The following is a 13981-nucleotide window of genomic DNA, read 5'->3' on the forward strand; positions in this document are numbered from 1 at the left end:
CGGCATGGAATATTTTGAAAGGTACGGGGCTGTGATTAGCAGACCTACCCTTTCACTATCAGAATTACCTACATAATTTTGTTAATAAAAATCCAAAAGCTCGGACTGTCCTGCCCTTGCAAATGCCAATCTGGTACATCCCGAGAATCATGTCAGACTGTGTTGGTTCTTTGGAGAAGCTGTGTTTTAAGTGCTTTCCTGAAACGCTTGTGATTTTCCTAAATTCTGAAGTGTTCTGGGAGCCCACTCCAGGGTTTGCGCCCATGTACAGCCAGCCTATAGGATTTGAAGACTCCTACTGAGTTTATGAACATTACCACACGTGGCGAAGGAATGCACAGTGGCTCTTCAGGATGGTCAGAGCCAAGGTTTTTTTTTAAAAAGAAACGCAATGCACTTCCACTTCTGGAATTGGCACTCCCTAGCCATCATTTCCAATCCGTTGCAAACACACACCGAGGAACCCCTGTTCTGGTAGAAATAAAGAAGAGAGAGCACATTGCCTGTGCAGGGAGTTTAATGTTTAAAGGAGTTGTGCCAATTATCAACGCATAGTTAATCCCTCTTGGCTATTCAGTAGCAGTGATGGGTAACTGCCCTTGGGGAACATCCGGGGGGGTTCGAGGGGGCTCCAGGCACTTTTGCTGGAAAGCACTGAGCAGAAGATGGATTGAGAAAGCAGAAACATCTAACGGAGAGGGTCAGGTAAGCGCGAAGCTTTAGCATTTCACACATCAACTTGTATCTGCGCTATGAAAAGTTCTAAAATACACGCCATTTGCCTGTTAACCATAGTGTGAGCAATTGCATGCGAGCATTTAATTTCCCAATATTAATTGTCATGAACATGTAACTTAAATGAAGAATGCAAACGCTAGAAGAAATGCCTGTTGAAAATGCACAGTGAGAATGACCACTACCTTGGCATGTTTTCTTTCTATTCGATTTATTTTCCTATAGTAGAGAGCCAGTAGAGTACGGGTTTGTCCAGCAGTAAGTGATCCTGGGATGTGCACATTTTATCATCTAGAAAAAAGAATGTGCGAGACAAATGCTGGACTCCTTGAGTAACCATTTGCAACTGTTCTTCACCATGTCCTCTCTGCATCAACTAAGTATAGGAAATGCCTTTCTGCATCAAACAAAAGACGTGTTGAAATACTTTGAGGAGGCTGGCATGTTGAAGTTTAATAAATAAAAAACAAGTGTTTCCAATGGGTGTGTAAAATGAAACTTATTTGTTTTATGAACATTAATCGTTAAACCTAGATTTGCACAGGGCAATATGCAATAACCCAAAACACAGCCTTTCTGTAGGGGTCTGCATCCTGTAGATCTCCAGATATTTTACACTTCGAATCCTATGATTGCTCACTACTTAATATGCCTGCTAGGGCTGATGGGAGTTGTAGTCAAAAATATCGGACGTTGCCGACCCCATCGCTAGTGTAACTAGTTCTTGACTCTTGTATTCATGGTCTGTAGAAATGTATATTACAGGCATACTTGCCAACATGACCAATTTCAGTCTGTAGATGCTTATCCAGTCCTGGTTTTTTCTTTCATTCTGTGATTTGTAGTCTGAGTTTTATAATGGAAAAAGTGGAACTACAAGTCCCAGAATGCAAAGAAAAAAACAGGACTGGATAAGCACCTACAGATTGCAATGGGTTATGTTGGGAACCGGCTGACCCTTCCAGGCCAATGTTCCGAGATCGCCATTAAATGGATCTTCTCATTTCTTGGTAATAGGAGTTTGCGCGTGTGCTGGGGAAGGGCCTCTTCGGGACTTGAACCCATTAAGAAGGGGGTTCCCCAGGGCGCATGCTTATCCCCAGCACTTTTCAATCTATTCATTAGGCCCTTTATGTGACTTGTTGGCATCACTTAATGTGTATTTTTCCAACTATGCAGAGGACACTCAACTCATTCTCGAGTTGAGTGGCAACTACAATCAGAATTTGGAATAGGTAGAGCACATCCTTCGTACCTTCAACGACTGGATGGACTTCAACTCTGTGTCTCAATTCAACCTAAAACAGAACTACTAGTTTCGGCTCAGTGCACCCCAGATGTAAACTCTCATAGGACTATGACTGCATGCTTATTTATAAGGAAAAATATATACACTAGACCTTAATGAAGTTTGCGCTTGAGCGAAAATAGTAATCCAAAATAGACCTTATTTTGGTAAATAGATTTTTAGACAAAATCACTGCTGCACGAGACAATTTGGTTTGATTTTCTTAGCCTTAATTACTTGCTTTTATTTTGGGATTACTTAAATAATACATTCAATTTGAATTGTAAAGTCATTCAAATCCAAACATCAATACAGTTCTTGATGAAATAAATATTCAGTATTTTATCACAGAATGCTGGGTTGTATCCAACCTGTATCCAAAGGTCAGAGGTTAATGTAACAAAAATAATATTTTATAGTATCCAGCCTGTTCCCTTCCCGACACGTGTTTCCCCGCCTGTTTTTTGGCGGTTCCTCAGGGGTTTAGTGGCTGTGTATTATCAAGGAAATCATCTGAACTGTTCCCATAATTCGAAATTCATCAACTTAAAACATTTGATTCCTGTTGAGACAGAATATAAAAAACTGAGTAAAAAACTTAAAATTTTTGGAAAGAACTAAACTAGAATGAGATCTTCAGGAAAATGTTCAAATTTGCAAGCGATTAATTTGTTAGGGCTATTGTAAAGCCAAATGCAGTGAACGTGTTGAAACAGAAATAATGGGGAGCAAAGAAAAAGTATTGCAACTTACATGTATGCTCTGTAAGTTTGTTCGTAAAGTAAATGGTCTCCAATTTGGGTGTTCACAAAAGATATGCCTCGAGGGTGGAGTTTGTGATGGCAATTAGGATAATGGCCGTGCTGTTAGCCGAACAGGTTGTTGCCTCTACGCTCGAGGTCGTCGTAGCACTACATAGACAGAAGGTAAGTGAGTATGGTAATGCCTGTTTATGCGTGTCCTAGTTGATCAGACACGTGTTAACTCTAAGAGAAAATTCACAAGTATCTTACTTACATTAGCGTAATGGCCGTGCTGTTAGCCGATCAGGTTGATGTGCACGGTCCGATTGCCGAGCGCAATGTGTAACGTGCGAGCGCATACGAATCGGCATAATAAACAGATGTTGTTGAGTGAACAAGTCACGTGACTGCGTGACGTTGCGGCCGTGCATCTGGCGCCATATTGGATTGGGAGAAAGCAAGATGAGTCTCAAAAGTAAATGCGAGTTTCATTGGATTGTATGCCAGAATTTCTGAGGTGCTTGTTGGAACATAAGCAAACAAGTTCAGGGCATCCTATTTCAGATGGATTACAAAAAATGAGTTCTCTCTGTTGATGCAAGAGAAAAAAAAAAATATTCAAAAATTTCATGAAGATATCATCGTAGTTGTATATCACTACTCGTAGGCTAAGAAACAATTACACATGCCTTGATGTAAATGGAAAAAATTGTAAGTGAGGCGATCATCTTGATGAAGAGATTGCAAAAGAGGCGGTCATCTTGGGATGGCCCTGTGTGTTGTAGCATGCTTATCATTGTCAAATTCATTTTTAATACTTGACATTTATAATTTTTTTAACTTACCTAGCACAAAGTCAGGTTCAGGACTAGTAAAATAGTTTGGCTCATTATTATGCCTATGGAACAACATCTGGTAATTCTACTCGTGTGTATCTATCACGAATAACACAAAAGAAAAAGGTAAACCAAGGTAATTATTCACAAAATAGAAGAACTAAAAGAGAGAGAGAGAGTTGTAACAAATCACATTGTCTTTGTCAAAGAAAATGATGTAGTTCCTGATCCACATTTAAACCCATGTGGATTGAGTCCATAGACCATATCCAAAACGCTTCCCTTTTGCGGTGGAGTCTCTCCAAATTTCCTCCTCTTCTTGGTATGGACGGTTTTTCAATTCCATAGCATTTGATACTGGTTATGTCAGACTCTGCATGCTGTTGGTCAAAGTGAAAAGCTAATGGCAATCTCATGTCCTTGTTTTTAATTGCTCGCAGATGTTCGCCCAATCTGATTTTGAACATTCTGATTGTACTGGCGATATAAAGTTTATTGCATGAGCATATTATGGCATATATCACAAATTGGCTGTTGCAGTTGATAAGTTGTTTGATTGTGACTTTGTTGCCATTCGGTAGCGCAAATTCTTTCATACCATTACACATATATGGACAAATCTGGCAATTGCTACATTTGAAATTCCCTTTGGAAGGTGGTGTTAACCATTTTGCTAAGGACTTGGTTGTCTTTAGTTGGTGTTGTTCAAATTTTATGTTATCGAAATAAGATAGACTTATCATTTTCTTTAAGCTCATACAGTTCCGGAAGACCATCTTAGGTTTCTTGTCTAAAAGGCTGTTTAGATCCGAATCTGTTGTAAGAATGTTCCAATTTCTGTGTAGAATCTTTTTGATGACATGGTTATTGGCGCTAAAGGTTGTGATGAACCTTGGTTTATCTGGTTCCGGTGTTTTCTTAGGTTTATCTTGGAGCAAGTCTTGTCTGGATCTCGTCATACTTTTGGTAATCATATTTTTGAGGTGTTTGGAACTGTATCCGCGATTTTGGAATTTCATGAGTACCTTATCTTGATGTTTAGTACATTCCTCTGCTGATGTGCAATTCCTTTTGATTCGCAGAAGTTCCCCAAATGGTATATTCTGGATGATATGATGGGGGTGATTGCTGGTGGCATGTAAAACACTGTTAACCGCTGTCTCTTTCGTATATAGCGTACTATGAATGGTATGGTCTTGTATGTACAGGGTCAGGTCCAGGAAGTTTATGGTTTGCTGACTGTAGGAGATAGTACATTTCAAATTGTAGTCATTATTGTTCAGGAAGGAATGATAATCTAGTAGCTGTTGTTCTGTGCCATTCCATATTGGAAAATCTACAAAACCGAGTTAGAGTCTCCTGGGAAAGTGTCCTTCGATCTTAGCCATAGCACAGTAAAGCGCACAGATGTTGTGTATTGTGCTATGGCCTTTGCGAAATCCTGTCTGCTGACTTTGGATCAGGCCTTTTTTTGTGGCCCAGGAATTAAGATATTTTAGCAGTAGCGAGGCAAATATCTTTTGTCCGAAGTCCATCATAGCAAGGAACCTGTAGTTGGCTGGATCCTCCCTGCTGCCTTTCTTGAATACTGGGATAAGGATAGAATCCTCCCAGCTATATAATATTCTCCCTTTGGGAAATATTACCAAAAAGAGGTGTTCCAATTTGTATGCCCAGAAAATAGGATTGGCATTAATTAATGTGTTAGAAATACCGTCAGGGCCAGGGGCTCCAGAGTTCTTTAGTTTCTTTATTACAAATAAAGATCTGAAGGGTTGAAAGCTAAATAGCTCTTCAAGGGTGAGCCATGAGCTTTGGGATCAGTAGTTGCTATTGTTGGATCATAGTATAGTTCCATAAAAGCCTCAGTCCATACAGATTCTGATATAACATTCTGGTTCCAAAGTTCACGCCCCAGAGAGAAATGTCTAATCATGGCCCAACATTTTTTTTATTAGAATTGCTCCTGAGTAAGCGGTATAAAGGTTTCCAATTAATATTGGATGTAGAGGATGTGTGTGTCCTGAGCCAGTTCTTTTACTACGTTGATAGTTTGGCTAGTTGTGTTGCTATCTCCTCTGGTGACAGCCAGCTGCTCAATTTTTACCCTCGCTCTGCAGCGTCAATGTACCTTTTTTTTGGATAAATTAACATAAGAAAAGGTTTCTTGTTGGTAGCAGTCTTGATTCCTGTTCTTAAATTCAGACCCAGTAGCTGCCCCAGGGCTAGCATCATGCCGCAAATATCCCAGTTATTGCACTCTAGCCATTTCACCAAGCACCCAATGTTGACATTGATGTACCTGGTTACTTTGTGCAAGTTACCTGCAGACCACCGAAGCGGCTACCCCTTAGATTAAGTGAAGTGAACATTTCAATGTTATCGGTTGTACAAGGTTTATTTTACATATGCAACCATTCAAGCAAGGCATGGTCACTCAGTTTAGTCCAACGGACAGTCAAATCACTCATGTTGGCCCTGGATGCCGCAGTCACGAGAACATAGTCCAGACAGGAAGATTTAACACAATTGGACCAAGTCATATGTTTTGTGTTATGTGAGGAGCACATTGTAGTATAGCATCCCAAAAGATCAAATGATAAAATCACAGAGCCCATTAGCCTTCATCTTGTAATTCGGTCTTTTGGGATTTTGGCCGTTTGACCCCCGCACTGCCTACAATGTATGCGCAGGACATTCTTGCAACCCCCGCCGCCCATAATCCAGAACTGGAGGTGCAGGGGACCCCCACACAACCCCCACACCTATGTTCGGTATTATGGGTTTAGATCTTGTCTACTATGCCGAATGCGCTCTAAACATGCATTCGGCCTTTTAGGTACAATCTTTTTGTGCAATCCCGTTATGTGACACCCCCTTATTATTAAGACAATATAAATCATGTGACTTTAATAATGTGCTCCAGGCAGACTCCCTTTCAGAATGTCTAGACTGCTCTTTCTGCATAGTGGTCCCCACCCCAGTATTTAAGTTTGGGTGTTAATAGTCATGTAATTTCCGGGCATTAAAATCTCCTGCAAAAACCAACGGGGTAATTTATAGAATTTCGCGCACAGGTGGCGCACGCGGCTGGTGCACGGTGTGCGCGTGCGAATGTCTGCGCCAGCCGCGTGCGCTAAAATCCATTTCCGTGCACAGCGTATTCATGGATTTTAGCCTCCCAAACCAGCCGTGGCGCAGAGTGGCGCAGCGACCCTGCAGCAGTGCCAGTTACGCCCCCAAGAACGCCCCTAGCGCAAGGAAAAGCCATCAAAATCCCCAATCCAGCGCAATGGGCTGCGCTAACCCTGGACCAGTTTACAGGGCTGCCAAACAGCAAACGCCAAGCGGGGAACGGGTATTACTGGGGTTCGCGTGAAGTTTCACACGCGATTGGCCCTGTGCGAGTGGGGTATGTGTATTCCTGGCGTGTCCGGGAAGTCTCACACGCGACTTGAGCAGGGTACGTGTATTTCAGGGGTGCGCAGGAAATTTCACATGAGATTGGCCCTGTGCGAGTGGGGTACGTGGATAACTGGGGTGCGCAGAAAGCCTCACACGTGATTTGAGCAGGGTACGTGTATTTCGGGGGTGCGCGGGAAGTTTCACACACGATTGGTGCGAGTGGGGTACGTGGATAACTGGGGTGCATGGGAAGTCTCACACGCGATTTGAGCAGGGTACGTGTATTTCGGGGGTGCGCGGGAAGTTTCAAACGTGAAAGGGCCTGTGCGAATGGGGTACGTGTATTAATGGGGTTCGCAGGAAGTTTCACACACGATTGGCCCTGTGCGAGTGGGGTACGTGTATTTCGGGGGTGCACGGGAAGTTTCACATGCGATTGGCCCTGTGCGAGTGGGGTACGTGTATTCCTGGGGTGCGCGGGAAGTCGCACACGGGACTTGAGCAGGGTACGTGTATTTCGGGGATGCGCGGGAAGTTTCACACGCGATTGGCCCTGTGCGAGTGGGGTACGTGTATTACTGGGGTTCGCAGGAAGTTTCACACGCGATTGGCCCTGTGTGAGTGGGGTATGCGTATTTTGGGGGTGCGCGGGAAGTTTCACACGCAATTGGCCTTGTGGGAGTGGGGTATGTGTATTCCTGGGGTGTGCGGGAAGTCGCACACGCGACTTGAGCAGGGTACGTGTATTTCGGGGATGCGAGGGAAGTTTCACACGCGATTGGCCATGTGCGAGTGGGGTACGTGGATAACTGGGGTGCGCGGGAAGTCTCACACGCGATTTGAGCAAAGTACGTGTATTTCGGGGGTGCACGGGAAGTTTCACACGCGATTGGCCCTGTGCGAGTGGTGTACGTGGATAACTGGGGTGCGCGGGAAGTCTCACAAGCGATTTGAGCAGGGTATGTGTATTTTGGGGGTGCGCGGGAAGTTTCACACGCTATAGGCCCTTTGCAAGTGGGGTACGTGTATTACTGAGGTTCGCAGGAAGTTTCACAAACGATTGGCCCTCTGCGAGCGGGGTACGTGTATTACTGGGGTTCGCGGGAAGTTTCACACGCAATTTCAGCAGAGTACGTGTATTTCGGAGCTGCGCGGGAAGTTTCACATGCAAAAGGGCCTTTGCGAGTGGGGTACGTGTATTACTGGGGTTCGTGGGAAGTTTCACACGCGATTTCAGCAGGGTACGTGTATTTCAGGGGTGTGCGGGCGGTCCTACACGTGAATTGGCAGTGTGGGTCCTCCCAGGTGTTCCCTCTATACCCTCCACGGCCCCTGCAGGCAGCCCACACCACAGGGGACTACCCTGCACCCCTGGTCATGTCCCGCAGGCAGCCCATCCACCATGGGCATGCCCCCTAGCCAAGCCACATGTCAGCCTGCACTACTGATCACCAACTCATGTCCCCCTGCACCCCCACCCCTCAGCAGTGCAGGGCACCTGCCAGCAGGCCCCCACTCATGTCCCCTTGCACCCCCACCCCCAGCAGTGCAGGGCACCTACCAGCAGGCCCCCCACTCATGTCCCCCTGCACCCCCACCCCCCAGCAGTCAGGGGCACCTACCAGCAGGCCCCCACTCATGTCCCCCTGCACCCCCACCCCCCAGCAGTCAGGGGCACCTGCCAGCAGGCCCCCACTCACGTCCCACTCATGTCCCCCCACACAAAATAAAGATGCACAGTCATGGCCCACTTCTACACCAAAAAATACCACATCACGCCACCCCATTCTTGAGACGCAATGATTTCCCAATCCACCCCACACTGACATGCCTATCTCAAGACACAAACCAAAACTCAACTATGTACATCAACACATGTCCATCACACACATACACTGGTTGGCATTGCTTGTATAAACCCACAATTTCACATGCATCAACCCAATGAGCAAATCCCACACATGGAACTAAAATATGAAAATGTATTATGTACATAAATAAATAAATGAAATGAAAGCATACCAAAATATCAAACATGAAATGAAAAGCATGTGAAAAAGATGAGTGAATGAAAATGATAAGCAATGCAAAAAAATTTGAAAGAAAAACAGTCCAAACTCTCCCTCCACCAACGCAAATCCAAAAAAGGTAAAAAAAAAGATATCCATTGTTTCATGTTCATAATGATAAATAAAAATGCGAAATCAATCCATAGTTCAACTATTTACAATACATTGTCCTGAAAAAAAAAACATTACTCCATGTCCATAATGAAAAAAAAAATCCAAATGAATCCATGATGTAACTATATACAATCCATTGTCCAAAATAAAAATCCATTAATCCATGTGCAAAAATCCCAAAAATGAATCAATCCATTGTCCAACGATGTAAAGGGTCCATGAGCCCAACTAAACAAATGAAACCTACCTAAGAAACTACGTAAAAATATAACTATATACAAATGTGTGTGGCATTGTCCATTGACCACAAATAAAAGGAAAACGAAAAGGAAACCTAACTCTAAAAACTATTTACAATGGCAGCGGGCTAGTCCGACGGCTCACTTTTTGGATGTCCCGGGCCAGGGCATCATCAAACTCCTACTCAATGTCCTGGAGGCGGTCCTCTTCCATGGCCCCGAGGGTTTGCAGGGACGACGACATGTTCTCCTCCAACTCTCTGTGAATTGCCTCGAGGCACTTGGCCCGCCTCAGTGCCCTCTGCATGAAGTTCTCTGCCCTGACCATCGTGAGCCGTGCCTCTTCTGCCCGCTGCCGCTCCGCATCTATAGCATGGCCTAACCGCTGCCACACGGAAGACACTTCCAGTCCTGGGTCTTCCTGCCCTCTGGCCGATGCCTGCCCCTCCGATGACGAAGGCCCCGAGCCATCATGGCTCCCACCTTGTTGCTGCTGTGCCTCTGCCTGTGCCCTGGCTCTTGCTGCCTGCACATCCTCCTCTGGCTGGGGTGCAGTTGTTGATGTGGCCACCTCTGCTGGATGTCCGACTCCCAACTGTGGCAGGGATGTGTCCTCCACCAGCCTGGCCGCTGGGTCAGAGGCAGCTCCACAGGGTACCCAGGTGATACATGGGTGGGAAGATGGCATGGAGTACGACTGGCGCATAGGGGGTTCAGTTGAGGAGGGGGTCGGAACAAGGTCCAGCAAACGGAGGAATTTGGCCCTGGTGAGCTGTCCCAGTAGGTCAACGCGGTCAACGAGCCATTTGAGATGACATGCAGTCTCCTCATGAAAAAACTGCAGGTCACCTCGCATGGCCCGTTGACGCAACGCCACCCCACCCAGGACAGGCTCAACCCGGTCCTGGATAGCCACGTCCGCAGGGAGAGGAAGGCAAGTTGTTGTAAGCGGATCCCCTCCCTGAAAACGGGTCTGGACGTAGGCATCCCTGCTGGTGCGGGATGATGCAGTCACAGGATCGGGGACAGGATTACGCACAGGCACCTTCGCGGTGGCCTGTGCTGCCTCCTGTCCCTGCCCCTGCACTGCACCACTAGCACCAGTGGAATCCCCACCCCCAGACCCCGTGTCTGTCCCTTGCACGGCCTCCTCCTCCACCAAACCCCCCACTAACCTGGATGACTCCATGCCATCTTCCTCCGTCGGACCCTGTGGGGTCTCAGCTGCCCCTTCTGCTGCCGAGGAGTCCAACTCCAACCTCCGCCTCTTGGACCTTCCCTTGGCAGCGGCGGCCTGGGACGGGGCACCGGACTCCTCACTCCCCGACAAGATGACAACCTGGGAGGGGAGCCGGGCCTTGCGTCTCCGGCTGGCGGGATGATCCCTGCCGCTGTGCTCCACAGCACCCTCTCCGCCCTCTTCTTCAGTTGACGCTGCAGACGGGGAGAGATAAAACACAGGCATCAGGGCACTGTACAATGGACTGATACACACATGACAGTTGCACATGAGTGGCATTGTTTAACTACAGACACGGCAACACACTCCACGACACACATGTCATTTTAACTCACACACATGAACATTTCAACAGCAATATTGCACCAGGCAGCACCATCCATACACATACAACAACATGAACACCCAAAGGTGAGCCTGACATCACATGAAACACAAGGAGTGCACTAGACATGCACACACGCCACCACACTTACATGCATGTCTACATCTCCTCCAACTGTTGCAGTGATTAGATCACCATACATGTCACATCTGCCATTCATCCTTCTACATATCAGTGTCACGTGCATCCATGTTGCATCACAGTTGCACACTTGCCAGATACACATACATGCACATGTACACAGTGCAGATACATGCATTATGAACCCCCTCCGCGTTGATGGCAGTCACGATGTCCATCCAGATCCTGGTCCGTCCTTCATTGTCAGTGCGCAAACTTCCAAAGAGGACATCATACTGCCCCAGGACTTGCTCCACCAGGACACCAACTTCGGTGGCAGTGAAGCCGGTGGCCCTCTGCCTCTCTGGCTGGTGGTTGCCAGTGCTGCCAGATGGTGTTGTGCTGGACATGGCAACCCCAGAGGTAGGAGTGGGTGGGCAACTGGGTCCTGGGGCTGGGCTGTGGAGCGATGGAATCCCATTCGGGAGTCTTCGGTTCCAGCAGGGGTGGTCACAGCAACTACACCCCTGGCTGACGTGCAGGCAGCAAAGGGCAGGGCACGTGGGCAGCAGGCAGTCAGGCAGCAGCAGATGGCAGGTGGGAGCGTGCTCGGGGCTCTGGGGGCAGTAATTCGGCCTTCTGGGCAGGAGCGTGGTCTTCCGTGTGTTTTCGCGTGGCCAGCTTGATACGGAGTGATTTGGCACGTGAAAAAATTGCACGTCAGCGTGTAATTCGAGGAAAGGGCCTTAGCGTGTAAGCACGTCAGCACACGCACGCGATTTCATTGGACCAAAGGCCCTAAGCGCGTAAGTTACATTACGCGCGCGGCTGTTTTCCTCGTAGCACGTGATGACAGAGCACACGTGGAAAAACTGCACGTACGAGTGTCATCGCATGTAATTGGAGGAAAGGGCCCGCGTACACGCGTATCTGACGTGTACGTGTGGGCCAGTTTAAAAGCTACGTATAGGACGCCATTTCCTTGTATGTGCTTTTCGTGGAGAGCGAGTGGGTGAAATCTGTACTTCTTGTCGGTTCACACGCGATTACTTCACAGCGTTTCTAGTTCGTACTCCCTGTTACCTCTGACAGCTCTTTTCTGATTTTTTGTTGGGCCTGTTTCCTCAAACAGAGTTCACTTCTTTTGTCCTGTCTCCTCAGACAGCGTACAATTCTTCTTTTGGCGGGGTGTTGCCAACGCGCACACGCACATATTTTTCACATTCTTTATCCAGGCAGACGGTGAGTTCCGCACGTACTTAGCAACTGTGCTTTCCCCATGTGTCGCGTTCCCCTTCAGAGGTCATTGTAGGCTGCGTGTATTACGCGTACGCTTATTTTTGTGTTTCTGGGTGCCACAGCGTAGTGCGGGTTCATTTCTTCACACACGTGGTCTACGAGGGGTTGCGGGCACGTTCATTTTTGCTTTTGGGCTGCCTGTGCATTGCGTGACCCGTCATCTTCCCCCCGGGGTCACAGACAGCCTTGTTAGAGCACTAGGGTACGAATTCCATCTAGTATCCTACCCCTTTGACCCCCAATTGCCCAGGACAATAGTTTACTGCAACTCCCATACGCACAACAACATCAGTGCCATGGTTGGGAGGCGACCAAGCGGTAAGGGAGGCAAAGGTGGCCGACCTTCAAAAGGTGGGCATGGTGGGCGCGGTAGGGGATGTGGCTGGGATTTGCAGGGTGCCCTTATACCCCCATGTGTGGAGGAACAATCAGGGACACCCATGCCCCCCCCATGGTTGAGGGAAACGTGGCTGACACCATCCCAGCTCAGCCTCTGTTGGACCAGCCCATTGTGGCACCTGACCTGGCACAGGATGATTCCCAGGCTGACTTCCAGGTCAGCAAGTCTAGGCCACGTGTGGCGGTGCAAGTTGTTGTCACCAAGCCACGTGGATCTGGGGCAGCTATGTCATCTGCTGCCCCAAGTATGCAGGGTGGGGAGGCTGCAGGGGCAGCTGCAGCTCCATCCGCCCCAGCTCTGACTCTCCCAGCCAGGACAGTGTCAGTCCAGGTCCATCAAACTGACGTTCCCCCTGCCAACATTACCCTGCAACCAATGCCTGCATCAAGACCTATGGTCATTGTGCATTCCCAGACTCCTACTACCCAGTCCACCGGTGATTCTGCCCCTACTGACCAGAGTGGCATAAGCCACTCTGGCTCCGCTCCACCTTTAAAGAAGAGGAAGAAGGGTGCTCTGGCACGACAGGCTGAAACCCCAGACACGGCTACACACTCCGGCACGTCAAGGAAGCCTTGCTTTAATGACACGGAACTTGATGCACTTGTGTCCTATGTGTCGGCACATAGCCACAAAATGCTGGTGACTGCAGGGTCCAAGACCACAACTGGTCAACGTAAGGCACACTGGCAGATCATCGCCGACCGCATCAGTGCCCTTGGATTTGTGAGGTGGTGCTACAAGTGGTGGAATGATCTGAAACGCAGAGCAAAGAACAAGCTGGCCTCAAATCATGCCGCTACTCTGGTGACTGGCGGTGGGTCTCCATTAGAGGACAACGAACTCACTGAACATGAGTCTGTTGCTGGGGCCTTTGTCACAGAGGAACAGATCCAAGGTGTGGGAGAACTACCTGATTATGATGCATTGTTCGGTGAGTGCCCATGCATGTGTGTGTAATGCATGTGTATGTTGTTTGGGTGACGGGTTCTGATTGAGTGCCAGGTGAGGGTGTGTGTGCCTGAGTGGTATGGGTCACCCATGTGCTTCATCCAAAACATTCAGCGGCCTTGGATTTGGGTGTGACAGTATCCCTTCTGCCCAGAGTAGTAATTTAGCGCAACATTACGGCAGTTTCCCTTGAAGTGGCATCTTGCAACAACATTGT

At 47.6% G+C, this 13981-nt stretch overlaps 1 protein-coding gene across 1 annotated transcript in view; it reads left to right on the plus strand.

Moving 5' to 3' along the window:
* Positions 1-603: 603 nt before the first annotated feature.
* Positions 604-13981, plus strand: part of C1QTNF9 (C1q and TNF related 9) — a 118121-nt gene continuing 104743 nt past the window's right edge. Inside the window, exon 1 of the mRNA XM_069640038.1 lies at positions 604-705. The gene's annotated coding sequence lies outside the window, so the exon portion shown is untranslated. The remainder of the gene's footprint in view (positions 706-13981) is intronic.

This window comes from Ambystoma mexicanum, chromosome 7q (genome assembly GCF_040938575.1).
Source record: "Ambystoma mexicanum isolate Mex_15411 chromosome 7q, UKY_AmexF1_1, whole genome shotgun sequence".
NCBI lineage: Eukaryota > Metazoa > Chordata > Amphibia > Caudata > Ambystomatidae > Ambystoma > Ambystoma mexicanum.